This window comes from Protopterus annectens, chromosome 2.part1, assembly GCF_019279795.1.
Source record: "Protopterus annectens isolate FY-2018-M chromosome 2.part1, PAN1.0, whole genome shotgun sequence".
NCBI classification, from domain to species: Eukaryota; Metazoa; Chordata; order Ceratodontiformes; family Protopteridae; genus Protopterus; species Protopterus annectens.
The window spans coordinates 658951008-658968591 of NC_056729.1; positions in this window are offsets into that span (position 1 = coordinate 658951008).

A 17584-nucleotide genomic window follows, 5' to 3' on the forward strand; every position below is an offset into this window, starting at 1 on the left:
CTTATGAGGGAAAGTAAATTGATTCCATTTCCTAAGTGGCAAGCAGCATTGGTTCTCTTATACTTCTCTCCTGGTTGGTTCTTTTGTTTTTCATAATTGCTATTTATTGCTGTCATTCTGCCTGGACTGTTTTGACCTGCTCATCTGTGCATCGAATTAAGAGATTTTCCACTTGATTTTGCAATTTTTCTGAGTCCTTTCTGTACTAGGAAATTAAAACTTTATTGCACTTGATTTAGTTTAGCAGTCTTAAACTACTGTAACTGTTTTGAATAATTTAAACTGAAATTATATATTTCATTAAGAGCAGCTTGTTTAGCAAGGCAGGCCATCTTGGAAACTGTAGTAACAATTACTTTTGAGAGGTTGCCATTTTAGTGCCTAAGCTCATCTAGCTGTCCTAGAGATGCCTTCTGGTAGGTTCAGTTGTTTCTTTTGTTTTGCTTAATTGCTGATCAGAGCTATGATCTGAGCAGCTCTACTATAGCTGCAACTGAATAGAGCGTAATGAAACATATGTTCCCCTAGTTGGCATGTGACTCAGTTATGTCAGGGCAATATTAAGTTACACATATCATTACTTGGCTGCTCTGATTTGCAACTAGCTGCTCCAGGATCATCTGTTCTGCAAGTCACTCTATTGGCACCATTGTTTCTGTTATGGTTGTATTCCACTAGCCCACCATTAGCTTCCTTATGCACTTTGCTAGGTAAGGATCAAAGCACTGGAGAATATGGAAGTCTAGAAAACTTGTTTTCCATCCACTTCCAGCCTCCTAGCAACTGATATCCTAAGGTAGTATAGAAGCTGCCTTATGTTCACTAATAATTAAGCCTATCAGACATGAGAGGTAGAACACGAGAGGAATAAATACCTAGTTAATATGGAGGAATCCGTTTTATGATTAACAGTATAAAGCAAGCATTACAAAGTAATAACCTCACCACATCCACTATCTCATTTTCAAATAAAATGCAAAAAATGCCATAAGCTGATGGCATAGAGAAATCCTTGCCAAAGCCTTGGCCTTGTACAACTTGTGCAAACAGACCTCAGCAGAAGTCCTGCTGGTCACCAGTTGTATGAGCAACTACATCAACAAGTTAGCAATGACCAGTTTGCTCCCAACCAAGTTTTCATAAACCTCTGACAAAAATACTCTAATGATAGATGACAGTTATTAGACATGCACGATCCTCACTCACCATTCTGGACACAGACATGATTACTGTCAGTTACCTTTTGGTTGCAAGATCACAGAAATTATGAGGTCCCTCAAGACCATTTATTTGAAACAAGTATAACTATAACATGGTAGTGGTCCATGTGGAAATGCATGTACTGGGGTAGAAAACCCTGAAGGACATGCAGAGATATAGTGGAACTTTCTATGTCTGTGACCAATGCAGTTACAACCCTGATCTAGACTGGAATCCTTTTACCAAGAATGTTGCTAGATATAAAGAAAAGATAATTGGCTTTAACAATAGGTTTATTAGGTGGAGTCATTCCAGGAGGTTTCAAAATATATCAGGCTGCGATGAGATGTATTATACTCCTTCATGTTTTGCAATGGATGGCTTGCATATCTCATTCAAGGGGGGGGGGGGTTGTATGCTGTCCTAGACTTTCCTGCCCACAATGTGCCTTTGTTTTTATGCACTGCCTTTCTAATAGACATCCCAAGATAGCAAATCATCTAATCCTAGATTGATCACATAAAGGTTGCTCTTCTTGATGCCAGGAGTGTCAACAAATTGCTTGCTCATGAAGAGCTCCTGCATCTGGAACATCTCCATGCATGTGTGGTTACAGAAACTTGGATTAAATGTAGATAAAGCACTGCCTCCATGACTGGGTTTTGCACCTTCCATGCCTTCAGGCTTGATGGAAACTGTTAATATTTCCATATTTTTCAGGGACCACATCTCATCTAGACTGGTACCCAGAGACCCTCAAATAGATTTCCTACAACTTCAGTTTAACATGGATAATACAAGCTTCTAATTTAAAGCATGCTACAGAACCCCTTCTTGTGCTCAGGTCATGTCAATTACTGGACGTTTTAGAAGAAGTTTTTATACACAACAACTCCATAATCTGATCTGACATCAGTTACCCTGCTGTGCATGGTATGCTCAGAGATTTTTTGGTTTTATTGATGGGAATTCCCTGGATGAAATAGTTAGTGGACACACTAGAGGCCATAATATTTTTGACCTGCTCCTCATAAATATTGCCTCCACATGTTCTCTTCCCCTAGTTTCTCCTTTACCAGTTAGGTTTAACCATAGCCTCCTAACATTTACTCTGAGAACCACCAACCCCTCTGTAACCGATGTCTCAGTATTTAAATACTTTAAAAGGCTGGACATTATACAGTTACATGATGAAATCTCTACATTTACCCATGACATCTCCTCTATTGACTATGGCACAGCAGCCAACTTCACTAAGGATTTTAATGCCCACTTAGGCAAATGCATAGATCTAGTACTCCCGTCTTGAGCCAAATATAAGGAGAAATTTAAAAACAAACCTACCTGGTAGTCAAGAGAACAAAAAACCCTTAAACTATTCAATTAGGATGGAACTCCTCAAAGTGAGGATTTCATAAAAATATAACCAAGATACTGAAATGCACTATTAAGGTGAGTAAAGCAATTCACGGATGAAGACTGACTTCTGAAGTAACTGCAGGTCTTTCTTTAGCTTTGTTAGAAAACTAAGATATATCTCTAAAAATGTTCTGAACATTTCCTTAATGAAGCTCCCACTCTGACCCCAATGATATCAAAAATAAACTAGCAAATAAGTTTACTGCAAATAAACATCCTGAAACCCTGTTCAAACAACACTCACCTCGTAATCCCTTATACCTGCTATTATCACTTAGGAATATGTCCTTAAGGTGCTATCAAAGACCCAAAACATTTTCTCAGTAGGTCTTGACATACTTGTGTGCCAAACAAACAGTGTTAAATATGCTTTCAATTAACCTTTTTTTTTAAGTTGTTTAACCTAAGCTTATCCACAGACTGTGTTCCTGAGTCCTGGTACAATGCTATGGTGATGCCTCTCCACATGGGTGGCCCTATCACACTGACCCTGGAAATTATAGACAAAACAGCCTTATGGGTCTGATCTGTAAATCTGTGCAGCATATCATATCTGATCTCATTAGAAATCAAAAATCTCATTAGGCTTGAATTCTGATATGAAGAATGTCATCAGGCCTGACCAACAACAATGTATCTCCATTAAGGGCAAATAATGCTTATTACATCTTGTTTAGTTTTGCAACAGGGATACACAAGCTGTCAAAAGTTGTTGTGCTGTTCATAAAACTTATCTCAATCTGATCAAAGCATTCTATAGCATACTTCATGACAGAATTGTAAGGAAAGGATCTGCCTGATATGTGGTAAGAAGGACAGCCAACTGGCTGAAGACAGAATCCACATAATATATGGGGCAGATATGTCTTCAGATTGTGCTAAGGTAACCAGTGCTGTCCCTCAGGAGTCTGTACTGCGTCCTCTCTTGTTTGGCATCTTCTTCTCAGAACTCAAAACTGATAACCAGTAACAACCAAGTTAATGAGCTCAAAATGGGTGTAATTGTCAAAATCCCCTCCCCCCCCCAGATATTTTTACCCTTCAGAAAGTGCTCAGCATAGTTAATATGTGGTATATAGATACAGAGCTTAAACTGAATTCTAAAAAATGTAACTTTGTTTCTTTCTGAAAATGACAATTATACACAAGATACAGTATGAGTAACACTGCATTACTAAATGAAAGGGTAGTTGCGGTCCTCAGCACTTGAACTGATAGACATTACTAAATGAAAAGGTAGTCAGGGTCCTGAGCACTTGGGTTGATAGCTCCCCCTCCTTTGATCATCACATGGAAACAGTAGTCGGGAAATCCTTCTACTTAGCACAACTAATAGCCAAAGGTATTTCATTTAGATTTAAAGATGCTCCCCTGTACTTAGCACTGATCAGACTCATTGAGTTCAATGCCCACATTTTGAGGTACCTCATTTGAAGTATCAACAAACTCAAAAAGTCCCAGCTGTTTCTAACAGAGCTCTGCTCTTACAAATTAGTTACTAGGAAGCTAGGAAAGGCTGGAATCTTGTCCCTGTCTTGTGTGCCATACAGACTTCTGAGGGGTGATCAGTGCCTTGCTTACCACCCTGTTAGATATGCAGTAGTCTTTGAACTCCTTCATCTCAATAAGCCAAACAATACAGCTGATATTAGAACCAGAGACTTGAACCTGTACATTACATTTAGAGAGTGCTACTGCTAGTATCCTCTCCCATAATGCCACCATTATTGTTCAGTCATGTTATTTTAAGCAGCACACTGGTGTCTTTGTATAACTAGGCCCCTGTTGAATTGGTTAGGTGGAGTTGGCCTTCACTTTTTTTCCTCTAAAATCCGGTTCTGTTGGAGGCTTACATGACACACCTATGTATGCTTTATGCTCTATGGCTCAGGCTTCCAGAGGTAACTTGCAGATGCAGGTGGTACCTGGATTAGTCCATGTGCACAGTGAAGTACTTATACATGGTATGTGCTTCCTTGTGAATTATGTAATGTTTTTGTATGTGTTCTCCTGGGTGGACCTCCCCTGCATAATGTGCACTATGTTTGTGAGCCCATCTGAAATTATTTCACTGATTGGTAAAGACTTCATGGATTTTTTTCAGTGCAGAGGTCTTTCTTGGTAATAAACATGCATTCATCAATTCCAATAAAGTCTTTGCTGATGCCATAATAACTCTTTTTTGTGCAGGTATCTTTATCAGTACTAATCAAGGCTTATCAGTGGAAGACAAGTCTCTTTCAATATCATGTTTCTGTCACTAATTATTTGACAGATGAAAAAATATCTTTGTTAAAGCCAAGACACTATGCATAAATGCAAAACAAGTGTTAGTGATGGCTGAAGTAAGTAGATTCCAGTGATAAGCAAGTATTTGTCCTGGTCCACTTCAATAAACACACAACACCGAATGACATTTGACGACCTTTATTAAACTTCCATAAACATGATTGTTAACCAATAATTATAAATGTCAATCAATACCATGATACAGGTGATAATAACATCTATGAAAGAAAATATAAAATAATCATAAGGGCAGCATACCCACTCACCCTTGATAAGCAGTGTCCCTCACATGCTCACTTATCTTTGCACTAACAAGGCAGTGTTACCCTGCTCACCTTCAATTTATTGAATTATACCACCATCCAAATAAGCATCTCTGCTTGCTTATTAACTTATCCAACAGAGCAACTGCTCACTTTCCTCCCCCACTTATTGAATTGTACATTCAACACCAGAGGGAGAACAGAAGAGGGCAAACCTGCCCCTCTTCTCTGCCCACCAGCCTGACCAGGCTGTTCCCCCTCTCACCAACTAAATTTACAACCTAAACCCCATTAAAGGCATAAAGCCAAACATCATTTGGTGTACCCTGTCTTGCCTAACCAGACTGTCTCTATGCTGTCACCCCTCAATCACCATCACCAACAAAAATATTTAGTTACCTAAACAGCTAAAATAAACCATCAATCCCTCTCCAATGCTAAAACCACTACAAACTCAAAATCTAAAATACCCATACTCTTGTTACCCAACTACCAAACCAGTATTTTTTTAAATACTCCCAGAATCCATACCCCAACTAAACCAACAAACGCTAAGCCCATTGCCACTTGAAACCATGCAAAGGTAATAGCATACCCTCATAAAATATTGCAGCCCGTTTACTGCCCAATGAAATAATAATCACATAACATCACATTCAAATCCCTTTTAATAGAAATCTTGCAGACACTCCAGTACTCATGTAGACAAACTGCTTACACTACCATACACAACCTTTACCAGTATGACCGCAAATGCTCCACAAACTGTAAAACAAGCCCCAATGCAACTAACCAAACACAATATACACCAACTTGAAATGCCCACTGGCACCAGACACCAGGTCAGTTACTAGCCCTCACCCTCCAAAATGTGGGAAAATAATCCAACCCTACTTCCCTTAAAACTGCAGTAACTTGAAGCTACTCCATCACGCACTGCCCCTGCAATGGGTACATCCTTTATGACAACATGCCTAAACTGCTGCACCTGCTTTCTACAAGTCTTCCCCAATTATGTTCCCCTCTCTCTCCTCAGACTAACAGGGCTGTGTGCCCATGGAACTAAATGGATAATAATAAATTCACAGCAAGAGTTCAACCCAGTCCCTCTTGTACAAGATTAGTAAGTACTGCATGGAGAAATAAGGTTGATTTGGCTAGCCTATAAAGGTCCTGAGTTTTCAAAGCCAACTTAATGATAGGAATACCTTTCAAGCATGTCCAAACATATAGCAGTATAATCAGGTTGCATGTGAGTACTATGGCTATTAGTTTCCATTGTAACACAGAACTAGGTCAGTCCTGCTGATAATGCCCACCTCCCCATGTCAGACCATGCACTAAACTCCAACCATTCATCCCACCTCTAGCTACTGTCCCAACTGATCACCTAATGTGTGTTCCGGATTAGGGTATGCCAAGAATTAAATGTAAAGGCTCCCCACTGCTACCAGGCATGCCACAGGCACCACCACAACTGTTAGTCATACCAGCCACGCAGAAAGCTAATAATTTAAAATATGAAGCAGATTTCTGAGTTCAACACAATCTGTACCACTGAGAGGTATACACCCACCCACATGAAGTCAAAATTGTTATCATTGGTCTTGTTTTATAGTGTAACCTAAGCCCTTTCAACCGTTTCATGAATATAACTGTTGTCTTTTATTTAACGTGTGTACAATGTCTTTGCTAAAAGCATTCTTAAAAGTATAATATAAAAATGTATTTCTGGTACCCAATCATGCTAGGCCAAAGGGCCAAAACAGGGACACATTTTAAACATTGATTCTCCCCAATGATCTTACAAACTCACAGACAAAATAAGGGCAATGTTAAATATTGTCCATACAAACTTAGAAAGTTAATGGAATAGTTGATGGAATAGCAAAGCCTGTACTTGCATGAATTTACTCTCCCTACCCTTACGAAAAGATGGAATAATAATAATTAATTAATACAGATAAAAGGAAGACTTCTCTAAAATAGCAACAGCACATCAATTACAACAATGTACATTGAAATGGCAACAGCACATCAATTACAAAAATCTACATTGGAATGGCAATCACCGCAGCAACAGTCATGGGATAATTTGCCAATCTGTAACCAAATAAACCCCCTCTGAATCTCTAAATAGAAGTTCAATCAGAACAAAGCTCGATATAACAGAGAGGACAAAGGCACAGAAATTATAGACACACCTTAAATCCTGCTCTTATAAACTTAAAAAGTGTCTAGAATAACATGCTTGGCTCGCTGCATCACCCGGGAACCATATTACTACATGACTTCTGTACATATGGAGATCATCCTGCAAGGTTGAGAGGCTCCGAATGCAAGAAAAAAAAAAAAAGACATACTACCTTTACAAAAGCCCAGCTGAAACCACCACTGCACTCCATGATGTAACCCCTCCAACCAAAAGTAAACACGCCAATATCAACGACCATGCATGACACACCACCGACGGTCAACAGGCCTTGCAAACCTGCAGGATCCTCCTCGGATGACATAAACCAACTACTGAAGCAAATTACTCTAGTCATACTTGCTAGAGTTACAAAGTTTTGCTGTCAAAAAAAAAAAAAAATGGCATTTAACGAGCCTTCACAGACTCCCTGCCCCAGAAATTAATAAATAAAGCACTGTGCTCTTTACAGCGGACGCATGAGTGTGTTTGTGTTAATAAAGAGCTGAAATAGCTCCCAAACTTTACCACTATGCTCATAAAACAAATTAATTTACGAAAAGCCCAAGCAACCACTACAGTACCTGGGAAAGAAGCAAACCTCCCAACCTCTTAGCGCAAGAAATCAGACAAAGCTCGAAACAATGAGGGGGCAATGGCCCAAAAAACAGTGACAGATATTAAACCTTGCTATTAGAAATCTAGAAAGTTGATGGAACAGGATCCATATCATCATGCACCTTTTGAAGAAAATGAATTCTGAAACTCAAATGTATGTCACTGTTTAGTGATTTTAATTCTCAGTGACTTGCCTGAAAGCTACACATTTTATGAGGAATAGACTGAAATATGAAGTAAAATCTGGACATTCTAGAGAAATATGGACAGTAGAGAGGTATGAGGAGCTAACCGCACACAAGGCAGACTAAAACCATACGACATGAACAATTACATTCTACATTGGTCACAGGTGTGAGTGTATCAGCGAGTGTGATATTGTGAACCCTGGCTTTAAGAGATCATTGCCATTTTTGTATTTCACTCCTTTTTTATTTCTTTCTTTTTTTTTTTTTTAAATAAAGAACTGTAATCATTGTTCCACCTATCCCCTTTTCTAGTTATAGCTGTACCATGCATGCGTGGCAGGGTAACGTTCAGCTAGCAGCCCAGGAAATCATTTGTGGTGGCTGTGACAACAGAACAAACAGCAATGAGTACCTTGCTGGGAGAAAAAAGTGAGGGCAAAGCAAATGATATCGAAACTGCCGATTATCCTGAAAACTACCAAGGGATGAAGACATACCCAGAAAGTGCCCCTATCAATATTCATAAGGTAACAACCTTAGAGAAACAATAAGTAGTAACAAGCGTGACTTGGACCTTCTTACGCATGCATCAAGCTCACTTCCTAACACTGGCCATCCTGAGCACTACCAGGAATTTTATTTTTAACCTTCTTTATTGATTTATAATATATATATATATATATATATATATATATATATATATATATATATATATTTTTTTTTTTACATAAGCAAAGGGAGCTCCATCATGAGGCGCACTACAGCACTAAACAGCTCCTTTGTGAAACCCAACTACAGCACTGCCCCTCCACCCCCTTCATCGCATCACACTTCCCCCAACATACCCATTTAACTCCATGAAAGCCAGAGGGAAGGAAAAAAAAACTAATTCGCACAAACAGTTATTAAGCCAAGGCCTACTTGATCAATGGCCTACCTACTATAGGTCGTCATGGATGTGAGCCTGCACTCTAGCAAGTTCATGCCAAAAATGTGACTCCTACCTCAGTTACACTTAACAAAACCTTCTAAGCCCCTCGCTATCCTTACCTCATTTCCTCCTTAACATCCCTCCATCCCATATTAACCCTATCCTCTCCTTATTCTCTTAATTCCTGCTAATCTATGTATCTAGCCCCACTTGCAGATGTCCCAAGACAAAATGGTCTGCTCCAAACCTCATTTGTCAAAGTCAAGCAATTATCAGCCAGTGATATACAAGTCCTTCTCAAAGTCCTTGTCAGTACTATATAACATGTTTTGCCACTGACAAAGGCATGTATTCAAAAACACTTGCGAAGTATTGACATAACTTGTTTTCCATTGTCACAGAGCTGTTTATATTAACAAACCCTCAGATTCAGCAAGCTCTGCCCGGAGTGCAGGAATAGTGCAAGATGCAATATGGCCAACGAGCGATCCAGGAATGAGCTCATGGGAAGTGCATGAACACTCCTACTCTATTCCTGCATGGACACAATTGCTATATGTTAATTACCTCATTTGCTGGTGAAAACAATGCAAATTAGGTGAATTAGTGATCCAGGAAGCAGGCAGGCAACTGTGCAGAAATAGTGTAACTTGCAGAAATGTATTTGGTTACTAACTAACCAAATACATTTCTGTAAATTACAAAATGGAGGCATGAAAGCTCATAAGAAAGCATGTATTCAATGTAGTAGGCATGACAATGGCCAAATATATGGCCATTGTCATGAAAAATAGTGCAATTTTATAAAAAAAATTTTTTTGGCCGATCATGGCCGTTTAAGCATAGGGCAGCGGTGCGCAAACGGGATTGCCATGAAAATAAGAAAAAAGGAGGAAATAAGCTTTTATACCAAAATCAGCATTTTGCCATAATAGTCAATGGCATGCATAAGACAACAATACCAGGTAATAGTGGTTGCTAAGGGGGAAGGCTTAGTGTGAGTGTGGAAACTATGAATTAACATTCTGGTTTATGTAAATGAGGGGACTGATACTGAATCACAGATTTCCTCTCAGTGTTAGCTTGAACCCAACCGTGTAGGTGCAACAACATCATTGTATAAGTATAAGAGGTGGATGCCCTCATAAGGGGGAGTGTCATGCATGCTGTAAGCTTATAGTAGCTGTGTGGCCCATGTTTGCCCTTAGCTAAGCAAAGCTAAGGAAGCGTGTGTGTCTCATATTGTTGAGCACTGTTTTCCCTGCTTAAATGGGTATGTGCGCTGTGCACCAGGTTTTAAACAAAAAAAAAAAAAACAGGAAATAGCAACTCTGTTCACATCTGAGCACTGGGTATGTGCAGCGCACCTCGGGGCTTAAACCGGAAGGCAATGGGAAGGGAAAACAGTGCCAGGAAGCAATCAAGGAGAACTAGCTTAGCTGGCAGGTGAAATGTATCAGAATCAGCCAATTACACAGGCAGCAGCACAGCACACTACTATAAACTATGCAAACACCTTTCAGTCTGTTTTTTCCCACAAGCTCTACACCACCGGTGCACACAGACGGGGAAATTTTACCTGACAAAACTAGCAAAATGTTACGGGCTGCTGTCAATCTCATACATCAATATGTGCAAGAGGCTGAGGGTTGTGAGGATGTGAATGCTGACAACTATCCCGCAGTGAGGAGGAGGAGAAGTGTGTACAGACCCAGGGTAACCTACCAGGGGCTACATAAGCTGGAGATAGTGGAGCATTATAGGATAGACAGGGACATTCTACAGCAAATTGTTGAGCTGTGCCAGCCTCGCCTCACCCACAGAACCAACAGAGGGGAACCCATCCCAGTGGATACCAAGGTATGTGTAGGCTTAAGAATATTAGCCACAGGTACCTTCCAAAGGGCAACTGGGGATATCATGGGGATCTCACAAGAATCAGCATCCAGGGTACTTCACCAGTTCCTGGATGCCATGTCAGCACATGCCGGTGAGCACATATATTTCCTGAACACCAGTGAGGCATTGACCAGCAATATGCATCTCTTCCACCAAATAGCAGAATACCCTGAGGTAGTGGGTGCTATAGACTGTGCACATACACATCAAAGCACCACCCAGTGATCAGGGTAGGGTCTACATAGACCACAAGGACTTCCCCTCCATCAACTGCCAGGTCGTGTGTGACGCCCAGGGTATTATCTTGAACGTGTGTGCTGGCAGCCCTGGAAGATATCACAACTCCCACATCTGGCATATGACACAGCTGTACCAGTCATTGGCCAGTGAGGACATTCCATATGGCCACCTAGTGGTGGATGCTGGCTACGCAGTGGAGCTGTGGCTGATGACACCCCTCATAAATGCACACACACCTGAACAAGAACTTCATAATGAGGCACGCGCACAAACCAGAATCATAATAGAGCACGTGTTGGGATGCTCAAGTCATAGTTCGGCTGCGTGGACATATCCAGTGGAGCCTTGCAGTACTCTCCAGCTACATGTACACAGATGTTCATAGTATGTGTCATGCTACACAATATGATCCTGCAGAAACAGCTGCAGCAGGAACAGCACGGGGCATGGCTGCACAGCCCCCCACCATTGCCAAGGCCATCACAGGCACAGAGTGACTCAGAGGAGTAACTACCTGAGCCTGCCCATGCAGGCAGAAGGAGGCATGCCCAGTATGCCCAGGCCTTGGCAAAGAGCCAATGCATAGCACATACACTGACATGGTAGGGACCCAGGGAATGACACTTCTCTCTGACTCGTACATATAGTAAAAAGGATGCCAAACATGACACTACCTGTGCTTTACCATGTATAGGGAGTGTACTGTGTGCATCCGACATAGTCAGCCCTCTAGCACTGTCCTCAATACTGGCCCAGCCACAAGGTAAGTCACTCTTCCTATCAATTACTGAATGTAGTATGCTCTGATAGTTGTTACTATGGTATGGACACAAGCATGCAAGGGAATCAGGTGGCTGAATGGGATGACAGTAGATAGTGGACACCTATATGGGCAGCATGAAATCCATAACAAATATTGGTGTCAACATACTAGGCAGTACTAGACAAGGTGACAAATCCCACTGCACTACATGTGCTGGCCCAAATGTGTGTCCATAGGACACACATTTGCATGTCAATGAGGCTCACATACTCACCCCCAGCCTCAGCCAGCAGGACAGGTGTAGATGACCATAAAGAAAGACTTGGCTAAGGCCACCAATTGATTGCAATGATGAACAGCCTCCCCTCCAGACCTACACAGACAGACTACTACAGGTCTGGCAGTTGTATGTTAGTTCTGAAGGGTAAGAAGTCTGAAACTGAAACTGAAGCGTAGGTCAATAAAACCTAAGATCTGTACTCTACTGATGCCTCCAGTTTGTATGATAGATTTATTTATTTATTTACATTTGTTGACTGGGCTAGTCTAACTGGATATATGTCCATTTTCAGTAGAGGCCCAGAGAGAAAAGCTCCTACCATTAGCAGAGACAAGTTTACAATATACAGTAAAAATGACATGAATTAAAAACACATTGTTTAATTTGTGGATAGATACTCATAAAAAAGAATAAGAATTCAAGAAAATATATATATATATTTATATATATATATATATATATATATATATATATATATATATATATAAAGCAGTGGAGAAGAGAAGAGTTGAGAGAGTAGAAAAGAGGTTTAGTGGTCAGAGGGTTATATTATGGAGAGAGCAGTGAGTTATCAGATGATAGTTAAAGTTAATTTTTATCAGATGGGAGTTGACGCAAGAGAGGAAAGAGCAATAGGAACCTGGTTCTGGTGTAATTATTGTATATTGGGTCTAATCAATCAGGGTTGGAGCAGGGACAAAGCCAATGATTTTTTAGATATTCTTTAAGATGCTTTTTGTATAGTTGAGTGGAAGCAAGAGAGGAAAGTTCACTAGGGAGTTGATTCCAAGCTTTTTCCCACTGTGTTGGTGAAGAGTGAGTCCCCTGCTTTGTTGTTAGATTTGACAGAAGAAACTAGAAGTTTGTTAGCTGAGCGAAGTGTAGGGAGATTTTTGTAGGGGGTGATTAGATTAGTAAGGATTGGGGTATTATTAGGGTGATAGAGGATTTTTTGGGTGATCACAAGTTGCTGGTAGAGTAGTTTATTATCCAGTTGTAGCCATCCCAGTTGCTTGAGGTTGTGACAGTGGTGATCAGAATACAATATGAAATGGAAGCCAACAGAGTACCTGAAATACCAGTACAGTCATAGCAGATGTTTAAAGTCATCAGGTGTGCCCCCCCCCACCCACAATCCTATGTACAAATGCAGTAACATGTAAGTGTGAGGAATAATACCAGTGGATCACAGATTACCCGAGCTGGCCCAATCTACAGGATAGATTGTTGCATGTGTACAATATGCAGGGGTCTGTGTGTTAGGTTGTTGTGTGTTCAATATTGTCTGGAAGTGGTCAGCATGTAGGCATGGAGGGTTGTGTCTCGGTGGCCTGTGGGCAGTACTGTGGTTGACAGGCCATCTTCCTACAACTGCAGTGCCAACCACAATGCTTCTCGCAATACCCATGTCAGCAGTCATCCATACTCACTGTCCAGATGTCGATATCTGTCACTGTCTGAAAGATGGAGATGCCATGAATGTGGGCCCATACATACACACAGTACACAAGTGGAAGTACCCTAGAGAGAGAGTGCATAAAACATAACTGTCAGCTGCACACAACTTTGGAATTGTACATACAGGTTAGCAGCACAGTAGTTGTCCATGTAGTATGGAATACTGATGTCTAGCCAATCACTGGCAGACCACAAAAGGCACAGTTATGAAGTAATGAAAGATTGCCCATGTCCCCACACCGGGCAATATGAGGGGAATGTCCCAGGTATACCTGTGAGTCAGGTGCAAGTAGCTTCCATACCACACATGCACTCATCTCAGCCCACCATTAGCCACAGGTTTATCACAGGTCATATCCTTGCTGTTGGGAATGAGTACAGTATGACCCCACTTCTGTATGGGAATACCCACAGAATGCAGCATGCTGAAGAGGTGTCCTATGCAGGTGTGTCCCTAGCTGTAAGCAGCACCCTGCCTGCATCCAGACCAAAGGATCAATATGGACAGGAACTATTACCATTAACACCTCACACACTTACCCTGTTACCCCAGGGGAATTCACTGGCTCGCAGCCTGGTAGGAGTGACAGAATGCACTGGCCTGTTCCAGATGCCTGCATCACTACCAAATGGACTACAGTCCTCTGTCAAAGGCCTCTGCCTCACTAGTAGTGCCAATGCATGGTATCTCATGGGGTCCCAACTAGCAACCTAACACAGTCAAAAGAACACAAATGCAAGGCCATGTTAACAAATCCAAGTAGCATCCCCCCCATGTCCTACTTGATGAACTGTGGACCAATCCATAAATAGTGCTGGGATGAAGGGCCAACTATAGGGATACTTATCAGATATCGCTCGCATAATCTTAGGAAGAGGATAGAATAACAGATTGGGGAGGTGTAGAAGCATGGACGTCATGGAGTGTGTGAAGTCTGAAACTCTGGTGTGTGCCCGTACTACCCCTGCCTGCAAACCCAGTAATGGGTGGCTACAAACCTGCTCGTAAACCACAATGTGAAGGGGAACTGACCAGATATATGAGCCCTGCCTCTGGGTAACCTGGGTGAATCTGTACAGCTGAGGGGTATGTCCAAAGCAGGATATGGCCATTCTTTTAAGCCGATATATGTACAAGAAGAGGATCCTCAGCCACCAAAGTACAAGGTGCTGGACCACTTACACAGACCCATCAGCAAGTGTCTGTATCTACAAGGAAAAAACAACCACTTCCAGAGCCAATAACTAGTCCCCGAAGCTCTCAATAACCACACTGAAGTGTGTAATTATAAACTCCACACAGGGCAGTCTCCAAAAAACACACTTTAATAAAAAATCCACCCAAATCAGTCAAACGCTTTCATCAAAGTGACTTCATCAGAACAAATCTAAATAAGTTAACATCCCTTTTATACATTTAATTAATTAGTTAGTTAACCAATTAAAAAACATTTAAAGCAACAGTAAAAAAATGTGTATAGAAAACAGTTGATTGTAAAACCACTAACCACGTTATATATACGTTCAAAAGGAAACCCCTATAAAATATGCAAATAAACTAATATTGGCAGACCATGCAAAGGGCTAGGTAAACAATACCTGTTGTAGTACATGGTCTGCCAATGTTTTTACATTGGAAAAACAGAAAGGAGGTTGAATCGTAGAATTTACGAACACTGTTATAGTATCTTAAAAATGGATGAAAAAAATGCTTTATACAAACATATTAGGAGTAATCCCACCCATAATTTTAAATTTGGTATTTTAGAAATAGTGAACAAAGATTTTAGAGGGGGGGATTGGACCAATAAGTTGCTAAGGGCAGAAACCAGATGGCAACTCAAGGTCAATGCTAGTGAATTTCCAGGCATAAATGACGCCATTAGTATCAATCCTGAGCTTAGGTACAGAGCTAATAAAATATGATTTTTTTGAATATTTATTCTAAACTTATAACATTTTTACAAATTTATATATTTACATATTTTATAGGGGTTTCCTTTTGAACGTATATATAACGTGGTTAGTGGTTTTACAATCAACTGTTTTCTATACACATTTTTTTACTGTTGCTTTAAATGTTTTTTAATTGGTTAACTAACTAATTAATTAAATGTATAAAAGGGATGTTAACTTATTTAGATTTGTTCTGATGAAGTCACTTTGACGAAAGCGCTTGACTGATTTGGGTGGATTTTTTATTAAAGTGTGTTTTTTGGAGACTGCCCTGTGTGGAGTTTATAATTACACACTTCAGTGTGGTTATCGAGAGCTTCGGGGACTAGTTATTGGCTCTGGAAGTGGTTGTTTTTTCCTTGTTTGTTGTTCCACAGCTTCCCCACCTGTTGGTTTATTTACAAGTGTCTGTATCTACCTCTTCAGAGTGACAGGAGTGTGCAAGAATGTGTAGGCTGTGGACCACAATACTGGACTCAGCTTCATTCATCTTGTATTTCCCAGTAAATAATTGTGAGCAAATAATTATATCTGTCAGTAATTGATGACATAATTCATCACAGTGTAAAACAGTACATACATCTGAATATCTCTGCTAACACCAGCCATGTAACACAAGCAGCACAGACAGCAATAGTTACAGTACCCCCCTATCTGTCGCCCATAGTGACTCCATATTGTCAACTTATCTACAGATATCCTGCAGAAACAGGTTGCTAGCTGTAGGTGTATAACACCAAATCCTGGACTGGAGTACAACCCAGGAATGGATTCACACACTCAATACAGAAGGTCGTACTGGGCATGCTCCTACACTTAGAGAAATGAAGCCCATGTCTGACAGCAGAGTGGACTATACATATCTGTCATTCGCAGATGTCTGTGCACACACACTAAATTGTACACCATTTTTGCTTCACACACACATTGGATAGGAATACTCACACATATCAAAGGCCAGCACACTATATTATGTCAAACATACACACACACAGATGTGGGGAAGAGAGAATCAGACAGTGACAGAGAGAATTCCATTATGAGGCCTGTCCCACCAACTACACATCCAACTGGCTGTTATCACATGATGTGCCAATGTCACTCACTGTAGACATTCCTTTTGGTAGTCCTCAGCCCTATAGTGTCTGTGGTGCTTGTGATAACTGTGTAACATGGTAGTACAAATCAGTATTCATGTAGCATTTGTATACTCAGTCCTGTCAAATGTAAAGTTGTGTGTGACTGAGTGTGTGTGTGTGTGTGTGTGTGTGTGTGTGTGTGTGTGTGTGTGTGTTTCCAGAGGAATAATTTATGACCTATTCACACACACTGCACTTCCCATAGTCCATGTTAGCACTCCTGCTGTTGTCAATCACCTTGAAATAAACCATCGGCCAAATCTCAGACCTATAAGCTCCATGGTGCTCACGATAACTGCATAATACTGTAGTATAACAAACTAGTCAGGTAGGAGTTCTAATCCTGGTCTTAGCAACTGTAATAATGTGTGTATTTGTGTGAGACAGTCTTTGTTGACAGTCCAAAATGGATTCCTGCAAGTAAGGTATCTGCAAGGTCTCAAAATACCCACACATTCAAAAAAATGACCAGCAGATAGTGGTAGCTATAGAAATATATATTTTAAACACTCAAGGCATCAGTATATAGTATGAACAAACTGGTTTTGACTTATACTTTTCTAAGCCTTCATCAGTACAAAAGTACAAATAAAATCCAACACTTATATACTGTGTCAAAAGCCTGAAGACCAATTAGAGGTGTTCATTTAGTCCTGGGGCAAAAGCCCTCCCAGTTTAATAATCCATTTTTTCTCTTTAGCATTAAGTAGTTTATGTCATCCAGATTTATTATAATTAATTCCCAAAATT